The sequence below is a fragment of the Nicotiana tabacum genome, chromosome 18 (assembly GCF_000715075.1).
Source record: "Nicotiana tabacum cultivar K326 chromosome 18, ASM71507v2, whole genome shotgun sequence".
Taxonomy (NCBI): Eukaryota; Viridiplantae; Streptophyta; class Magnoliopsida; order Solanales; family Solanaceae; genus Nicotiana; species Nicotiana tabacum.
The window spans coordinates 153,489,941-153,497,537 of NC_134097.1; the positions used below are offsets into that span (position 1 = coordinate 153,489,941).

Consider the following 7,597-nt stretch of genomic DNA (forward strand, 5'->3'; position numbering starts at 1 on the left):
CTGAAACTCCAATGTAATATACTGTACTTCCAGCATATTATACTGGAGTTCCAGTACAATATATCGGTCCAGCATAATATGCTGGAAGTTCATACACAGGTGCACTAATCTCCAGCATATTATACTGGAACTTTTCGTGTTGCAGCAAAATAGTCGCTATTTTTCAATGACTTTGCAAATGCTGACTATTTTTGAATGACCAGTCCGAAAATTGACTAGCCCGTGCTATTTTTTACATGAAAATATAACTCGCCCAAATTTGGGCTGGGCATAATTTCATATTGATTCAATTTGGACATAGCTCAAGTTAGTCCATCTAAAAGTATATTAAATCGTGACCGTTTCTTTTTTTGGGGGAATGGGGGTGGGGGGGGGGGGAGCTCAATTTGCTTATAAATATGATTTTTGCATAGTTGGGAATTACCATACTCTTCTAATATACAACAAAATTGGCAGCATGGCTGTGACATATTCTTTATTTAAGTTTGTTATCCTCTTCACCCTTCTCCTTACAGCAACTGCTGGTAATGACTTGCTTTTCCCTTTTGTTTGTGTGTGGTTCTCTTAGGTTTTAGCTTTATACATAAGAAAAAAATTGCATAGAAATGTGTATATATATGAGAATTATCTTGATTTTGGTTATAATCGAAATTTTTATGCATGCGCACAGTTGATTTGTCTCGAAACTCAATGATGGCGATGGGAGGCTTGCCGCTATCTATATCAATGATGAAATTGAAATTAAATCCAAATGAAGAGGAGACTTGTGGGAGAAAATGTAGTTCTCATGCAGAATGCTCTGATGGTTGGATATGAAGGTAGTGTTGGTGGCATTATCAGTTGAACTATGATCGATATGATTATCATTGTAGCATGTTACCAAACTAAAGAACATCGCGGGGAATTTAAGAATATGGTCCATGAGTTAAGACCTAAGAGTGATATGTTGGAAGCACAGAGAACGTTCGTTTGCTGATATTATTATTAGTATTTCGATAAGTACTACTTTAGTAAGATCCTTGTATATGCATAATCAAAGAGTGCTAACATAATTAGGTACTACTTTAAATACTCATTTTGCATGTGTTATTAGAATAAGAGTGCTAAATATACACTTTTTCCTTCACCCACGTATTAAAAATCCTAAATTCGCTTCTGAGTCCAATGTTTTGTGTAATATTGGAAGACTATATGTAAATAAACTTTTCTTTATTTGTCTAAGTATTATAGAGGAACAACATATCGTATAAGTGGACTTTGTTCTAGAATAAATTATGAGGTTATTCTCTCAACGCTTTTACTCTATTCCCTCGCGTAGGGGTAAGTTTTTTACCGGATTGCCGTTGCGTCTCTCAACGCTTTTGTATTATCTTTTATGTTATCTTTAAAATAATGAACTGGTTAACTGACCATGTAATCTTTGTGTTTTATCAAACATCTCAAATCTCAAAAAATTGCTTTTCTGAAAGAAAGAAAAAAATGTTTTTAGCTTTTCAAAAGCTTAGCCAAAGAAGCAATAAATCATGTCATTTATAATTAATTCTGGATACCTGATTTAAATTACATGTTAATTGCAGAGTTAATTATAAATCAGACATCCAGAGCTATATAAATCATGGAACCTTCTATATATACTATATAATGTATATTTTTACCTAGGTATATACTATACAATGTAAGTACAAGAAGCAACAAGTATAATTAACTCTGAATATCTAACTTAAAACATATTTTTCTTTAGATATTTAGTACTACTATTCGATATTTACTAACTTGATCGACTGATCAATTCGGTCATATACGCCCATTAAAGAGATTAAAACACTTTCTGCTGAGAAATTCTTCATTCTCAATATTCCAATCTGCAATCTCTGATTAAGAGCGAAGGAAAATTTCACAACAAAATTCCAATACTCAAGATTTCATTTGCAATGAGGTTATTTCCTTGTGTAATAAATGAAGTTATACACAGATAGATAGATGCTTTATCATTAAAGAATCTCTTTTTTTACTATTCTTTGGTCCTACGACAAGACTAATTTAATTAAAGAGAATCTAGTTCTTTAAATCAATCACGACGTAACATATCATGTAATATAGCGAAAATATGGGTATAACATATCATGCACGGATTAGTAGCGACAATACTGCCTAGTATTATACTCTAGTTCTTGATTATATGCTCGTCACCTCACACATACAATAATTTTATATACGACAGTCAAATATCTCTACATCAAGTTAAGAAAAATAATAATAAAGAAAGTTATCGATAGAGCATATATTCATCCTTCAGAAATATATGGTAACTCTTTAATTAATTTATAATATTATTAAATATAAACCACTATTATATATTAAAGTGAAAGGTCAATATCAGTATCACTAGCCTATAATATTCATAATTTGCTTATAGATATGATTTTAGCTAGTGAGGAATTACCATACTCTTCTACTCTACATCTTCAAGCTCATAGCATTATTGCCATGGCTATAAAAAAGTTCTTTACTTAGATTTGCTATCTTCTTCTCCATTCTCCTTACTGTTGCCATGACTTACTCTTCTCCGTCTTTTTCCTCTCTCTTTTTTTGTTCTCGTTAATTAGAAAAGATCTTATTCTTTGATTATTATTACCGTTGTTTCTTTTGCTTCAGTTATCTTAGTATCTTACTGTTGTTAATGTTTGTTGTCACCGCTTATTTTTTATTTTTCTTTAAGTCGAGAGTCTACCTAAAACAGCCTCTCTAGCTTCACCGTGGTAGCGGTAAGCCTGCGTACATAGTATCCTCCTTAGCAGGGACGTATTTAGGGGACCAGAAGGGGGTTCACGAACCCCCTACGGCCGAAAAATTATACCGTGCATATAAGACAAAATCCAATTTGTTTCTCTAGTATCTTGTTGTTGTTAATATTTGTTGTCGCTGTTTCTTTTTTCATATTTTGAGCTGAGCGTCTACCTGAAACAGCCTCTCTACCTTCACATGGTAGGGGTAAGCCATACGTACATGCTATCCTCCTCAGCAGGGGCAGATTTGGGGGGCCGTACATATATTTCAAATTTATGTACATATATTTCACTTATATTTCGAATTTATGGAAATTCTATCTCCGTCACTGCTCCCAAAACCCCACATCTCACTTGTTATATTACATTGAGTTTGTTGTTCTTATTACAAAAGAGTATTACATAGACATGTATATATGATAATTAAACTTGACGTTGGTTATATCAAAATATTATGCAGTTGATTTGACTCAAACCTCAGAGATGAAAGCGATGGCAAAGGGAGCTGACTTGCTGCTATCTATATCAATGATAAAAATGACATTAATTCCAAATGACTTTTTTAAATGGACTTGTGACAGAGAATGCAGTTCTGATGTAGATTGCTCAGATGGAGTACTATGCAGGACTTGTTTGTGGCATTATCAGCCATATACTGATGATTGTCATTATCATTGCAGCATATTGCCTAATTGAAGAATGTTTCAAAGTCTAAAAATATTAGATCTACAGATTTATCAATTGCTAAGAACTCCTATAAGTAGTAAAATTGTGCTAGTATTTGCACATGTAATTAGAAGAACTACGTTTGTATCGCTTTTATCAATCCTATTTATGTTTTGTGTAATAGAAGAAGATCAAATAAGTGACTCAATTTTTATGATCACAACATTATTAAGTAAACCCTGCATTTATACTATGCACGAAGCCAGAGACAGATCTAGAATTTTTATAAAGAAAGTAATAAGTGGGAATTGATCCTTTTTCCTTTAGGTAAATAATTGATTTTCAATGTCTTTGCCTTATGTTTTGATGATCTAACAAACTTATTGTCAAAAACCAGATAGGGAACCTGACACACTTGGTGTACATTGCTAATGAACGGATTCCAGCCAAGACTTCAGCTAATGTGAACTGATACAAGTGTAGAAAATAGATAAACAAGATAGGGACCTGATCCCTTGTGTTTCCCTGACAACAACACGAAAGTCAACAATGCACAGCTGGAAAGTGCCTGCCATAGAAACAGTGCACACAGTGCAGCAGTTTTGCAGTCACTTGTCCTTTTGACCAACCAAGTGCTTAAATCATTCAAGTGATATCATCAAAGATGTATTAACAAGAGTATTACAACAAAATATCACTTAAATACTTGAGAATTCACTTCAAGCATTCAAGCCTTCAGAGATATGAATCTAATTCTCAAGACCCTCGAGAACAAAGTAAAATGCTACTACGGACCAGTTCCTAAATCTAGTATTTTGTTGTCCTTAGTTGAGTTGTAACTTTATAATTGTTCTTCATTGTAATTCCTAATCTGCTTAGCTAGAAGCATTACTTAGGAACCCCTTTGTAAAACCATAAACCCTGTGTGTTTGTGTCGTGACTAGAGTTAGTCATGAGTTGAAGTATTTGTAATATGTGTATTGCAAAGTGGCTTGTAATAGGTGCATTACGAGTTAGTGAGGGATTAAGATTTTAATTCCTAAATTGCATAGGTTGTAATCTAAAAGTTGCTTATAGTGAAGTTGAAATCCTACCAGTGTAGGTCGTAGTTTTTATCCCCTTGAGTAGAGATTTTTTCACGTAAAACTCTAACCCGGACGGTCGTTTCATTAGTTACCATTCCGCTTCCCCCATTTCTGCTTCTTATTGCCTTGTTCAGCTGTATTTTATGTTATCGGGTTGATTGGCTCGGGTTCAGAGATGTTTTGGTAAGGTTTGAGACACTTAGTCTCTTTTGTGTAAGCTTAAGTTGGAAAAGTCAACCGGATGTTGACTTATGTGATAAAGGACTTGGATATGAGTTCTGATGGTTCGGATAGCTTCGGAAGGTTATTTGGTACTTAGGAGAGTGATCAGAATGTATTTTGAAAGTAAGGAGTAGATTTAGGCTTGTATTGGCGAAATTAAAATTTTGGCTTTTTCCGGTTGGTAGGTGAGATTTTGACATAGGGATCGGAATGGAATTCCGGGAGTTTCAGTAGCTCCGTTGTGTCATTTGGGATGTGTGTGCATAATTTCAGGTCATTCAAATGTGGTTTGATAGACTTTTTGATCGAAAGCAGAATTTAGAAATTTTTGGAATTCTTAGGCTTGAATCCGATGCAAATTTGGTATTTTGATGTTGTTTTGAGCGTTCCGAAAGTTGGAACAAGGTTGAATGATATTATGGGATATGTTTTCATGTTTTGTTGAGGTCCCAAGGTCCTCGGGTGAGTTTCAGGTGGTTAAACAGATCATTTCAAGTTGAGAAAAATTGTAGAAAATCTGTTGTGAGTGTTGCAGATTTTTGGCCTTCGCGTTCATGAGTGGGCCCTCGCGTTCGTGAAGGGTTAGGAGTTGATTCTGGAGGTTTGGCATTCACGTTCGTGATGTAGGTCCCGCATTCGGGAAGGGTTGGAGTCAGGAAGCTTCGGGTTCGTGAGAGAGCAGACGCGTTCGCGATGGTTTGAGTTGCTGAGGCATCGCATTCGCCTATGAGGAATTCTAATCAACTTAAGTTTGTGCTTCGCGAACGCGAGGCGTTTACCGCGTTCGCGAAGGAGGTTTTTGAATAGCTAGGCAGAATGTTTTAAAAGGCCATATCTGCGATTTTGAGCCTAAGTACCACCATTTTTTAGCAATTTTAGAGCTTTTTGAAGAGGATTGAAGAGGGAACACTTGGAGTTAAGATTTATGGACTTAATACTCAATCCTAATGTGATTTCTACCTAATTAATCATGAAATTTGTAGAATTTAAGCCTAAATATTAAAGAACTAAGGCTTGTAATTGAAGATCTTTGAGTAAGGGTTTGAGGGGTCATTTGAGGCCAAATTTATGTACTTTTGATATGGATGAACTCGTGGGAGGATAAGGAGTTTATTGATGTAATTTTTATTGGATTTCGAGACGTGATCCCGGGGGCTAGGTTTTGGTTAATTTCGAGATTGGTGTTTTAATTTGATTTCTTTCGCGTGGGCTTTGTTCCCTTAGCATATTTTGATGGTTATGTTATGATTTTGGTTAGATTTGGACAATTCGGATGCCGATTCGAGAGGCAAAGGCATCGCGTGCTAGAGTTTGGATCGGATAGAGGTGAGTAATGATTTTAAATGTTGTCCTGAGGGTTTGAAACCGCGGATTTCACATCGTTGTGCTACTTTGAGGTGACACACATGCTAGATAATGAGCGTGGGGTCGTACACCATTGTGATTGTGACTTAGTCCATCCCGTATGACTGTTTAACTGTGTATTTGATTGAAAACTGTTTGTTATCATCATGTTTTGGGCTTAATGCCATATTTGGGCCTCATGCCAACTGTTTGGACCCTTAGGGGATTTTTACTACTATACCTAACTGTTTTGGCTTCATAGTTGTACTCAGTCATGCTATATTCTACTATTTTCTCAACTCAGTCATCTTTACTCATTTTTGATATTTTAAATGATATTTTGGGATAAGCATCATGTTTTACTATTGCCCGAGTGGCTTGTGAAATTCTCACTGAGTAAGGCCGAGGGCCTGTGTTGTGAGGATACTATGGGATTGGGCTGCGTGCCGCAACACTATTATACTGATTCATGATTTTAAGGCCGAGGACCTGAGTTGTACTCCACAAGGTAGCTTGATATGAGACCGAGAGCCTGTTGATTATGCCACAAGATGGCGTGTTATTGCGCTTGGGCCGTAAGGGGCCCCTCCCGGAATCTGTACACCCCCAGTGAGCACGGGTACCCAGTGTGATATATGATATAACTCGAGGGGCTGATGTTGTTCCATGTTATTGCCCGAGGGGCGGATTTCTATTGATATTGTGCCCGAGGGGCTGATTTTATGTGTTTATCTTTTCTTGCGGCTTTTCATTCACTTGTTTAATTGTTAAAAGATGTTTTAAAGAGGGTTTTACTGAACTGAGGTGTTTTTACAAGTTTTCACTGTTCTATTGCATTGTTTTGATTTCATACTGCCTCTTTGTAGCATTTCGTTGTGTGTTACATGTTTTCTTATCGCTTAGTTTCCTTTACTTTTATTACTCACTAAGTTTACGTACTCACATTACTCCATGCACCCTGCGTGCAGATACAGGAGCCTCGGGTCCTACTAGCGAGGGCTGATTTCTTCCAGCGGGCTATTCTGAGTTCACTAAGTAGTTGCTTGGCATTCGCAGCCCAGTGTTTCTCCCTCCTATCTTTATTTTCCCTTGTACTGGATTCTATAATAGACTGTGTAATCCTTTTCCATACTCTTAGACTTATGTTAGATGCTCATGACTGGTGACACCCCGATGTCGGGCTGGGTTTATTTCCGCACTTGTTCTATTTCACTTTATTTTGGGATTTATCGCTTATTAATGACTTAAATTGAATTAAATAACAGTTAATTGGTATTGGGGGTTTGTGTCGGCTGGCCTTGTTTCATGATAGGTGCCATCACGACCGGGTCTAGTTTTGGGTCGTGACAAGTTGGTATCAAAGCCTAGGTTACATAGGTATCACGAGTCATGAGCAGGTTTAGTAGAGTCTCGCGAATCGGTATAGAGACGTCTATATTTATCCTCGAGAGGCTTCAGAACCTTTAGGAAAAACTTCATATTCTTGAAATTCTT

At 36.4% G+C, this 7,597-nt stretch overlaps 1 long non-coding RNA gene across 1 annotated transcript; it reads left to right on the forward strand.

Moving 5' to 3' along the window:
* Window positions 1-384: 384 nt before the first annotated feature.
* On the forward strand, window positions 385-1,218 carry LOC107769378 (uncharacterized). Its single transcript, XR_001644380.2, has 2 exons — window positions 385-524; window positions 671-1,218. It is a non-coding gene; the product is annotated as an uncharacterized LOC107769378 (long non-coding RNA).
* The last annotated feature ends 6,379 nt before the right edge of the window (window positions 1,219-7,597 follow it).